Genomic DNA, 12442 nt, shown 5'->3' with positions numbered 1-12442 from the left:
ACCACAATCTACACATATTCTATGTCCTACTAAATGATAGAAACTCAATTGTTAAAAATAAGAACAAAGAAAAAAACAATAGAACCCCAAAGGTACAAATTAAGAACTAAGTGGGCAGAAAAAAATTATGTGGTGTCTCCATTATTTGAAGGTTAGCCTAGAATCTATATAAACTCAAAATGGTATTAAAAAATTGTTAAATATATTATACTGGTACACCTTTATTAAAAAATTGTTTTATTTTATTTTATTTTTTTTTATAGAAGATAGAATTTCTATTCTAGCCTAATCTAAGTGTATATGTGTGTGAAGGTCCCTCCTAGAGACTTGAACCCCGACCCTTGCCTCCCACACCCCATAAGTACTTATACTTGTGGAGTAAGCATCGCACCAAGGATGTGCGGTGGTTAAAAAATTGTTAAATATGTTGAATCATGTCTACCTCAACCATCATTGAAACTACTTGCTTTATTTATTTATTGGTCAAGTATCATGTACGACTGTCCGCAAGAGCCTTAACAATATCAAAGTGTGTTTGTCGCTTTGCCTAGACATGAATCACCATGCAACCTTAGCACTGCTATAGTTAAAATATTATTGAAGATGCTTCTTAGGGTCAATGCCTTAGTTAGATATTTCGTATGACAAGGGACAGGTTCAAGGAGTTTGATATGCATAATGTATGCTTGCAATTAATTGGTTTACGATCAACTGAAGATGCTTCATAGGGTCAACGCCTTAGTTAGACATTTCGTATGACAAGGGACAAGTTCAAGGAGTTTGATATGCATAATATATGCTTGCAATTAATTGGTTTATGATCAACTGATGGTAGACAACAAAATATGCCTACATGCTCTGAAATTTCTACTATAATTGTAGGTGATTTTAGCAACGAAAATATCCACCATTTATGTTATAATAGATGTACAAAAATTTCAAAAACCATTTTACATAAAAGTTTACAGCATTATCCACGCAACCTTCTAGTTAAATAAATGTAGCATCTAATAAGATAAATAAAGTTATTTTGAAATTAATTAAAAGGATAATATTATATACATTGATAGCTGCCTTCTTTTCTAAAAATTTTCTAGAAACATAGTAATAATAAAAAAGAAGAAGAAGAAGAAGAAGAAGAAGAAGAAGAAGAAAAGAAAGAAAGCTACCATTCAATGTGCTTGCAAATGGTTCCCTAATGGACTTATTGTAGATTTAGATGATTAACTCACAGTGGCTTATAAGCATTTCATAGCCATGATGGTGATCACGTACACTGATGTTTTGGCTTTGGAGTTTAGATAGTAAAATTAGTAATTCTAACAAATATAATTTTTTTTTTTTTTTAACTCAATAATCTTGCAACTCAATTGACACATTTGGTTGTTATCAATAAAGATATTTCGGGTTCAAAGCTTCCCCTAACTATCAAATCATTATAAAAATGTATACAAAATAATTAATTTGTTGGATATCCATTAGTTTGTTAATCATACTTTTAGAAAAATTAATTTTGTGACCCATAATATTGTTAAATTGGCTCTTATGTGTCATCTTGAGGGAAAGATCCACATCTTTACATTTTTGTCTTATAACTAAAGAGTATAATTTTTTTTCCCGTGATAATTTGGTAGTTATAATGGAAAATGAGGAATTTGAACCATGTATAATTCTATAAAAAACACCACATGATAGTACCAATTATGCTATAAGACTTTTGTCTCAACAGTGGGATTCAATTCTTGTCTTTGTACTTATGATTTTGTTGTTGAATTAAAGATCTGCATTTTTTTTTTTGATAAGTAAGAATGATATATATATATATATATATATATATATGAAAGGCTACTCTATGCAAGAAAACAAAGAGCAACCCAGATAATACAAGAAGAAGAAAACAAAGAGAAAACCAAACAACAAAGAAATTACAAGAGAAAAAGGGAGCAAAGAAAAGAAGGGAGGAAATCACTAGACGTGAGTCCCCATGCCCGAGACCAATCAAAAAGAGTTCCACTGAAAGAAGCAAGCAATTGATCGCTAGAGCTATCCAAATCCTTAAAAGCCCTCCAATTCCGTTCCTTCCAAATACACCATAGGATGCACAACAGGACTAAATTCCAAATCTGAGACGAATGCTTCCCCAACCAATTCCACCATCCAAAAAACAAGTTTGGGATCGATCTAGGAATAACCCAAGACAAGCCAAAAGTTATAAAAACAAAACTCTTTAACCGATAAGCCATCTCACAATGAAGAAGTAAGTGGTCTACCGTCTCCCCACGATGACGGCACATAATGCACCAATCCACAAACTCCAATCTCCTCAATGTCAAATTATCTCCCGTTAGGATCTTATTCCAAGCTACACACCAAACAAAAAAAGAAACTCGTCTAGGGGCCTTTACTCTCCAAATAGCTTTCCAAGGAAAGACAGTTGAAGGAGAATCCCTTAATTTGTTATAATACGACCGGAAGTCAAAAGCCCCATTAGGCTTCAATTTCCATCTCATCTGGTCTCCAACATCCATAAGAGGGGTGATGGCACCCAGTATACGAATAAACTACAACCCTTCATCCATCTCTCAATCATTAAAAAATCTACTAAAACATTCCAAAATCTTCTATCCTTCTTCGCCCCCTGCTTAGGCAAAGAAGCTTCAACAGAAACCTCCTTATCAATGGCAATACCATATAGCCTTGGAAATACCAATTGAAAAGATTGATCCCCATACCACCCATCCTGCCAAAACTTCACTCTATTCCTCAACCCAACAACAAACTGACAATTTTTGCTAAAATCCTCCCAACCCATGCGAATACTTCTTCACAAACCACACCCATGAACTCCCCTACAAAGCTTTGAGGTCCATCCCCCCCCCCCCCCATTCTTCCCCATATTTTGAAGCTACCACCTTCCTCCATAACTGACCCTCTTCCTTCCCAAACCGCCACAACCATTTCCCCAATAATGCCTTATTAAAGGTAGTGAGTTTCCTTATCCCCAAGCCACCTTTGGCTATAAGCGCACAAACTGTATTCCATCCTACCAAATGAATCTTGCTATCACCCCATAGGAAATCTCTTTGTAACTTTTCAATTTTATTAGCCACATGAGTAAGAATTGTCAACAACGATAGAAAGTAAGTCGGAAGACTAAATAGCGTACTCTTGAGTAACATCAATCGACCCCCCTTAGACAGGTACAACTTCTTCCACCCAGCTAATTTTCGACTTCTTCCAAATTTGAACCCGCTTATACTAAAAATTGATTGATGTCTTAGCCTAATGATAAAAGCAATTATCATAGAGTAGATGTCATAAATTGAAATTCTATTCATTAAAAAAAAAAAAAAACACTAGATAGCAATTATGTATGAAAAATAATTAATTTAATGTCGTTAAATAATTTTAAAGTATTACACAAAAGGGAAAAAAACTTCTGACTCACTCAACCCTCCGGGATTGGCCTAGTTAATCCAATCGGTTTAGTTTCCCAATTTCTACTTCTACGTTCACTGTCTATGTTATTCCATTTCCCTCTCATTCCTGCCTCCAAATGGACAAAACTGATAGAATTAAAGGCAAGTTCACGGATGAAGAAGAATAAGTTGAAGAAATATAAGCAGAAGGCGCAAGAAGAATCAGCTAAAACCCAACTGTAGCTGTTTCAGTACTCTAGGAAACATTCCTCTGCAACTGCAATCCCCATATGTAGATGAATGAATCCATATGGGACACATTGGGATAGAAGTTTTTTCTTCTTCTTATTGTACATAGAGATTAAAATAGAGGAAGATTAATAGGATAAAATAATCTGGAAGAAGGTGCATGCGCCTCTATGTATGAAAGAAAATATTAGAAGAATTGTCATTTTAGTAATTGGATCAGTCGGTCTAATTTTTCCATGCATTCAACAGAAAGTTATATACTGTTTTATCAAGGCAACTAAATTTTAATATTCATTATCATTTGAAAGTAATTTACTTCCTTTGAAAAATAAGGATAGTGCAGATAGAGAAATCTAATACAACTTTGGGGTTTATATATGCCTTTCATTCTGTGATGTATTTTAATTTCTTCAGTATTATGCCTAACCTGGTGTATCTTCTTAGTCTTTTTAAACGATTTTGACTGCTTGGTGAGCAAGTGAAGTGGAGATTTGGTTTGTTTGCTTGTATATGGTTTTATCTTCCCAACTCTTTTTGAAAATCTTGATAAGAATCTAATGGGTTTCATTATGCTCTGTTACTAGTTTGATATCTGTGTACAGTGACTCAGGAGTTTGATGCAGGACCTGAATGTTCTTGGCATAATGAATCTGTCTGAAAGGCTTCTCAAAATCCGTCCAGACAGATCCATTAGGTACGGAACACTTCAAAAAGTTTTCTCCCCTAAACTTTATTGTCTTTCGTTAAGCTCTTCTATCATCTTTTCCTTCTATACCTTAAAGCATACTGTTTCATTCAATAAAACTTAATGATTTATTTTCTTCTCATACGTGGCCTTTTGTCTGTAAGTTTACTTTACTCATTCAATAACTATTATTTCCTGGAGCATGCGTTTATCATCACAACAATCACGATCAATTCTATAATGAAAACTATGAGAAGGAGCAAACATCAAAGAGAAACAGCACATGTGAATATAGCTATGAATCATAAATCAGCTGAGTAGATTCTGTTTCTCATGTCACTTGGTAAGAGTATCACAGTTTATCAGATCATTCACTGTAGCAATGGAAATGTATAGAGGACTCCAAATTTTGATTATGAGGGGGTGAGTGAAGATGGAAGTTTCTGCGGGAAATAATTTCCAGAAATACAAAGCAAAAATATCAAGGTCAGCTTTCTGGTGCTCCTCAACACCCCCCCCCCCCCCAAAAAAATCTAATGCTATATGCTCTCTCAAGTTTTTATTACTGTGTTATATATGATGACCATGCTTCACATTTTCTTCACAAATTATGTTTGTCTGAATTTTTTTTAAGTCCATTTGAAGATTACAACTAAGATAAGCAAGCTCATATAGAATTTAGATCTCCCTTTGCTGAATTCATCTTAATCAACCATTATATATAGGCAAAATAACATATTTTTATGAATGGCAGCACCACATTCCTTTTACCCTTAGAACTCAACACATCATGTCGTGATATGGTCATATGGTTTTCAATAGAGTTGCATATCTAACCTGTAGTCAGTAAGGGAGAGATCAGATAACACCTCAGATGCAATTGCTCCCTTCCTCTCCTTCTTTGTTAGTCTGCCTGTGAAGAAGTCTGATGCTGACTCTATCATTGTCCCGATCTAATTGTCAAAAGACCAAAAGGTGTATGAATTAGCCAAGCCTAAATAACAAAATGTATACCACCCAAAGGAGAATAAACAAGAGTCCCACTTACAGCTCCAAGATATCACATACTATACTATTATTCTAGAAATTACAAATAGACTTACCTGGAAATACATGGGCAAAGTTTTGGATTTTTAATCACCCTTCTTGTAGTGCATCTACAGATCAATGGCACTTCTCAACTGTAATCATGAACACAGGAAGAATTTCAGAAATCAAGATGGAACTTTCTTTTAAAAGAATTTAGAATATAATTAAGTTACAGAATCTAAACTCCTAGCAAGCAAATGAACCATCAAAGTCAATAAAAAGTGTCCTATTAACTAGATAAAGCCATAAACCACTACATGCATATCCAAGCTTCACAACAACTTATCCCCCCAACCCTCAAAATCCAAATCCCAAAAAAAAAAAAAAGCTTCACAATAAGTTATTATATATGATTATTTAATTGTAATTATTCAGTACACCAAGAGCCACGTTTCTTCCCCTCACATAACAATAAGTCTCACTAATTAAATTCATGGTAGGTCTTGTCATTCATGTGAAAGGAGAGAGCATTGCTCAAGGAGTATTGTATAAGTTTCCATAATTCAAAAGTAAATGGGAGATTGTTTGAGTCAAACTTATTCAACTCCAAAGAAATCCTAAGATGAATTAAGTCTAATCTTACATCTGGAACATTTTATCATAAAGTAACGCTCACTTTGGTCAAAGTAAGAACACATCATAATTTAAAAGCACATCTTAAATTATGATATGTTAGTTTGATTCTTGATGTGAATTTCATGTAAGAAAATAGAATCATGTTCATTCAGGTCAATATAATGCAAACAAAACTTTTTGAGTGAAGTTGAGTTTTTGAATCATCTTTTTGAAATTGAAACTATAAACATCCTAGATAGAGCAACAAATCAAAGATTCCAAGATACAAACATCATAATTACTTCAAGTCCAGCCCAAGTTTTATACTTGACTATGCCGATGCCATTTTACAAGAAACGTAGTTCGCAGAATATGTCTAAAAGATATCACTTGATTCCTGGAAAATCATCTTTTTAGGGTGTAGGGTAAACCCCTCTCACCGATAATGTTACTTAAAAGTTACAGAAAGGCATGAATCAGCAACCCAGTCAAAGTCATTGGTAGAAAAACAACTAATAGTGCCATACAGTCATATAACTATTATTGATTCCAGTTTGTGGAAAATCAACCACCTTTCAGTTTCAATTTGTTATTTTACCCATCTAGAGTCAAATTTTGCACAAACATTATTTTTTGTTAAGTTGAACTTTTATACTTTCCATACACAGGAAAGAATTTTCGAACGCTAAACATGGATCCAACCAAAGGCTAATGACTACACATACATTATAGAACATATCAAATGCATTAATAGGAAATACCCTACCTTCTACTTCATTTCTAATTTTCTAGATTGTGAATTATCTAAATCCGAACAATCTCTTAAGTAGAAGCATAAGATCTAATTAAACTTTAAGCTATAATTTTAATTGCAAAGAGACAGACATTTAAATATTTTCCTAGTTCCATTGCTGCATGACTGTGACCCAAGTTGCATAATGGCATATTCCCTAACCACATAAGTTTGAAAATTGAAATAATAAGAAAATTCACAAAAATGGAACAAATTTGAAGCAATTTAAATGTTACATAGAGAATAATTTGAGTATAATTGAAAAGCAATGCCACATAAACAAATTACATAGACAAAAATAGAGTTCACCACACCTTCAGTAGGTGCAAATCTTCCTCAATCTTTGGGGTGATGATTTGTGCAAGCAAGTCAAACCTATGTACATATTACCAACAAAAAAAAAATGTAATTATTCATAGCAAGAAAAAAAACTATAAATGAACAAATCTTGTTAGTTGAGACCCAAAAAAAAAATTCCTCCAGCCATTTACACCTACGACTATTTGAGGAGAGATTTAGCGATTAAGTTGAAACTGAAATATGCTAAATACACCCTAGCACAATATTGAGAACCCTTAACACAAAATTTTATGGCTAAGTTGATTTTAACACTAAACTAAACAATATAGTCCAAGTGTGAGTTACTTAGCAAATTTCTAGCTATTAGCTAACACTTAACTAATAGTTCATAAGCACTACCCAACACTTCGTAAGCTCGAGAATGTGAAGCACAAAATTTATACATTATAAATAAATTGAAATTAATTAAAACTCACCAATATTCTACTTTTTCATACTGGGAAACCTATCTACATTAGACACTACAATTGGCTTTGATGCTTCAACAACCATTATATAGCCCCAGACATCATTCCAAATTCAGAGGTTAGAGCAAAAGGCTAATTATTTACAAAGGGGTAGAACAATCTCATCAAGTCACAACAATAAATTAACAAATAAAAATTAAAGAAATAAAAAGCCGACCTACTATTATTGATCACTCATCTAGCGTGGAAGAAGAATAGCATCGAATCTGTCTGCTCCAAACATCCCCAAAATTGGATAGAGTGGAAGTCCCTGCAAATAATTCAAACATAACTTAGGGCTATTTGTTCTAAAAAACATTTAAGCATAAATCAACTTCAAATTCTAATGGATGTGGTTGAAGCTATGACCCACAGCCTCAAGGGTGTTTGGTACATGTTTTCAAACAACAATTTTCAGTTTTTACACAATATTACACGTATTTTCACACACTTTTTTACTCATACGTATTTCCCCACATGTTTTCAAACAACAATTTTCAGCTTTTAAGTGCATGTACCAAACACCCCCTCATTCTCCCTTTCTCTTTTTTTCTCTATTTTCTTGGTAAATACTGCTCTCTAAAGAAGTCAACAATAAGCAAAATTAGACATAGCAAGCAAGGAAAAAAATTTTAAAACAAGAGTAGGAAGTGCAAAGAAAGCAAGAAAGAAATTAAACCTATAAACAATACATGCACACAAAATTTGTTGTATATCAAAGAAAATGACATATTAGTCAGTTCATGGAGTCATACAAGTAGTTAAGTTGTCTACAATCACAAAATAAATTAATTATGTCATATGTTAAAGGAAGAATCATGCTCTATAGACTCTAATTATGAAATTATATACTAATTTAAGCCATCATGAATATATCAATCAGTTAGTTCATATTGAAGACTAATTGTGCAAGTATCACCAGAATTTGATAATTTCAATTATTGGGGGCATTGCTCTCTCTTTCATATTTCAATAATATAATCAAAACTACATCTCCTAACCGTATTTTTTTGCAAGGATATAAGCAGAATAACTCGTAAATTACCTCTCTCTCTCTCTCTCTCTCTCTCTCTCTCTCTCTCTCTCTCTTATTTTATTTTATTAAGTTAAGGTAGTTTTTCATTTGTGGTTGAGATGTTCTTTCTTAAGTTTGGATGGAGGGGGAAGGAGGGGGGAATAGAGAAGAGTAAAGTAGTTTTGGCTTAGTCTTCTTCTTCTTCTATTCTGTTATAACCAAATTATTCATTCCATAAAAATTTGATTTTAAATAGCCATAGTATAACTACTCAGATTTATGATCATATATCAAATTTAAAAGGAATTTCATCGAACATATATCATGCAACACCAAAAGAACATGTAATTTTAGATTTAAATAAATATTATCAAAAAAATTTCTGTTATAACCAAATTAATAATTTCCATTAAAAAATTAATTTTTTACAACCATAGAATAGCTACTCAGATTTATCACAACATAAGGGGGAAAAAAAGGTTGAGTGAAAAGATCTCACATCAAATTTAATAGGAATTTCATCAATCATATGTCATGCAACACCAAAAGAACACCTATAGAATAAGTTAATTCAAAGCAACCCAAAAAGATGATGATTCAGAAAAAGCACTTACCATTTCATCCCATCTAGCAATTAAGTTCCCAACAGATAGACCCATGAGTACAGAATATTAGCCTACAGTTTTGATGACCTTGAAACTGAAATTCTGCATTTTGATTGAACAATGAGAAAAATAGTATGAGACCCAAGATATAAATAAAAACCAAATTTCAACCACAAATTTAAAACTATCTTAACATTAAAAATAAAAATAAAAGAAAAACCCACCACAGGCTCCAGTTAGGAGACAGAGTTTTGATTGAAATTGACAAAACCTGCCACAGGCTCCAAACCCATCAGATTTCCAAAAAAATTACCGGTGATGTTTTCGGAGGAAAACTGGTCTGACGGTGGTATAGGCCTCAGATTTTTCCAAATATTTTTTGGCGTTGCTACAATAGCTCTCTTGACCTGATCTCCACCGGCCTTCTCCCTCTCTCTCTTCTATTTTCTCTGATGTGATAAATGTGTAACTGTGAAGTTTAAGTTGAGTAATCAATTGGGTGTGAAAATGTGTGGTCTTCAAAATTAGTAGGTTGAAATAAAATTGAGTTAATCCCTTGGTTTTTTTTTTTTTTTTTTTTTTTGGTAAGTAATCGTGTGATATGGTATTTAAGATTAGATAGGTTTTTTTTTTTTTTGAGAAAAAATAGAAAGAGATAATTAATTAATTATAAGTTGTTTAGTTATTAAATAACAATAATAATAATAATAATAATAATAATAATAATAATCTAAAAAAAATAAATTGTGAAAAATTTAATGCATAAATTCATTCCAAAATTACATAGATTTGATAAAATTCAAGACTAATATAGTTTTGATAAATGAAAAATAATGCAAGAATGAAAAATATGATCATTAAAAAAAACCATTGGAAAGTATGATTGTTGAAAAATTTTAAAATGTTACCATCGGGGGATTTAAAAATATAGTTATTGGCAATTATAAAAATATAATAGTTGGGAATGCATAAAGAAATATTAAAAAAAATTAATGAAAATTAAAGAAAGAATAAAAAAATAATATTTAAATGGGATAGAAAAATGATAGAGAGTTTGTTGGAATATGTTTTTAAAAAAGTAAGTAGGTAAAAGGTTCATGAACCCTCTGCTGTATTTCTCTTTTGTGGCCCTTTAGTGACCTTTGCCCCTTTTTGGGCTCCGAATCCTTGTCGGAAGGGATCTCACCCTCCTCGAATGTCTTCTTACCCTTCCTCTCCCTTTTCCTTTTCTTCTCTAGGGGCTCAACTGGGGAGGTTTGGACAAGAAGAAGGGTGGGAGGACGGGTCTAGACGACCACTTTGGGTGTGGACCCTTCCGTATGTGATTCTAGTAGCTCAAGAAGGCTGGTATTTTTCTTGCGTTAGAGTACCATGGCTTCTGGTATATCAGTGGACTCTTGGTTGTGACTGAGTTGAGCGGCGAGAAGACGCCGAGGAGAAGTGCTTGAAGATTCTGCGAGGTTTGGTTGGTCAAAGACTTTGTAGTCGTTTTCTAAATCTTCCTCTTCAACTATTATGACGGTTTCTTCTCCTTGCAACGAGTCAGAAGAGAGCACCTCTATTACGATAACGCTCAAGCCGGGCAGTTAACCCGAGTGAGAAACCCAAGCAATACAATGTTAATCTGATGCAGTCGAGGATCTTTCTCTCTGATGACATTCTTGTTGGAAAATCTAGTTTTGCATCTCATACAAAATATACAGCGGAAGCAACAATCACGGATCTACTTCATTCATGAGAGATAACATGTAATCTTGAATTTTAGAACAAATAATAGAAAGCGTACCTTGATGCAGTAAATATCAAAAGCAAGACTTGAGAATACATTTAATCTTCATCTCAATTCCACATGGTGTTCAAGAAGTGTGGTCTCTTAATCAGTCTTATGTACGTTGATTCTCAAAGAAAAATCCTTCTTCTTCTCCTTGTAGAGAAAACCTGTTTTCTTTCTTTTTTTCATACGTACATTCTAACTACCTTAGTAGTTACTTTATTTAATAACTCTTATTAAATAAAAACTGATTATCTAATTGAGTTAGCCTTTTGGGCCTAACCAATTGGGTTTTAATTTGTGGCTTGAGATGGGAAAAAAGGAAACAAATAAGACTCTAACTCCAATGAGTATTGGACTTTTCTATCAACTCTTGACAAGTCTAAAGTTACCATTAATTATATTTAATACCACTATATAAATATAATTGTACTCTAGGCCTTATTAATAAATTATATCCCAAGACTCTAATAATCTCATTTGACCCGTCCAATATCCATAGTGAACAAAGTCATAATAAACTGTCACTTTGTAAACAACTATTTTATCCTTGAGTACCCAGTTTAATCTTTTAGTTATTCAAAATTTATTGAAATCCATTTTCAATAAATATAAGCTTTAGTAACTTCTTACTAAAGTGAGCGCCCTGAATAATCAACTCTCATTAAACTTATCTCAAGGGGATATTTCGTGTCTCTACAAAAAGAGATTATGGATTCCATCTTGAGAATATGTATTCTCTCAACACTACGTGTGATTACCTAACATACTGAGGTTTTGACCGTGAATATTAGATCTCACTCATGATATATCAAAGTAACCTACATTTCATGATCGAGTTCACTACCCTATCAGGATTGAGAGTCTATGAAATTAGAAATCGTGAGATTAATTATTCAGGTGATAGTTGTTAATTAAATAATTAATCTCACAGCGATCCAGTTCAATATACCTTAACTCTTAAGACACATCAACCCATCAACTAAAAGTCTCCATTTCTATGATCAAGACAAATTATCTTAGTTAATGTGTTATAGTCTTCGCAGAAAAAATGCCCAATTTTATCACCGACTACGAATTACATTTTGAGTTTACAAAGAACTTGTGATTTACATCTTCTATGATTTTTCACATAAATCACATACAATGCATCTCATGGACTATGATAATGTCCTATTAGTTAATTTATAAATAATCTTCTATAATTAAACAATTTAATTATTTATGACATGCCAATAAATTGAATTTTTAGGGCACAAACCCTAACAATCTCCCACTTGCCCTCAAAGACAATTTATCATATATCCAACACTTATTTCCCTTTAGAATAATTCATAATCACTCTAAGGCAAGGTTTGGAAACAAGTTTCAGCCAGATGTATTGCATAAATTATCTTTTCTACTACTACATCTCACGTACTCATATCTCTCTAATGACATAATACTTACGCTTAA

General features: G+C 32.8%; 1 protein-coding gene across 1 annotated transcript in view; it reads right to left on the bottom strand.

Annotated features, from left to right (window-relative positions):
* The window catches only part of LOC142615148 (receptor-like protein 7), a 29191-nt gene extending 19516 nt beyond the window's left edge, over positions 1–9675 (bottom strand). The window contains exons 1-6 of the transcript XR_012840671.1: positions 9441–9675; positions 9226–9318; positions 7775–7867; positions 7105–7165; positions 5457–5534; positions 5191–5306 (exon numbers count right to left, since the gene is read on the bottom strand). The gene's annotated coding sequence lies outside the window, so the exon portion shown is untranslated. The remainder of the gene's footprint in view (positions 1–5190; positions 5307–5456; positions 5535–7104; positions 7166–7774; positions 7868–9225; positions 9319–9440) is intronic.
* Positions 9676–12442: the final 2767 nt, after the last annotated feature.

This window comes from Castanea sativa, chromosome 11, assembly GCF_040712315.1.
Source record: "Castanea sativa cultivar Marrone di Chiusa Pesio chromosome 11, ASM4071231v1".
In the NCBI taxonomy this organism is placed as follows: domain Eukaryota; kingdom Viridiplantae; phylum Streptophyta; class Magnoliopsida; order Fagales; family Fagaceae; genus Castanea; species Castanea sativa.
This window is presented reverse-complemented; position numbering and strand designations above follow the sequence as displayed.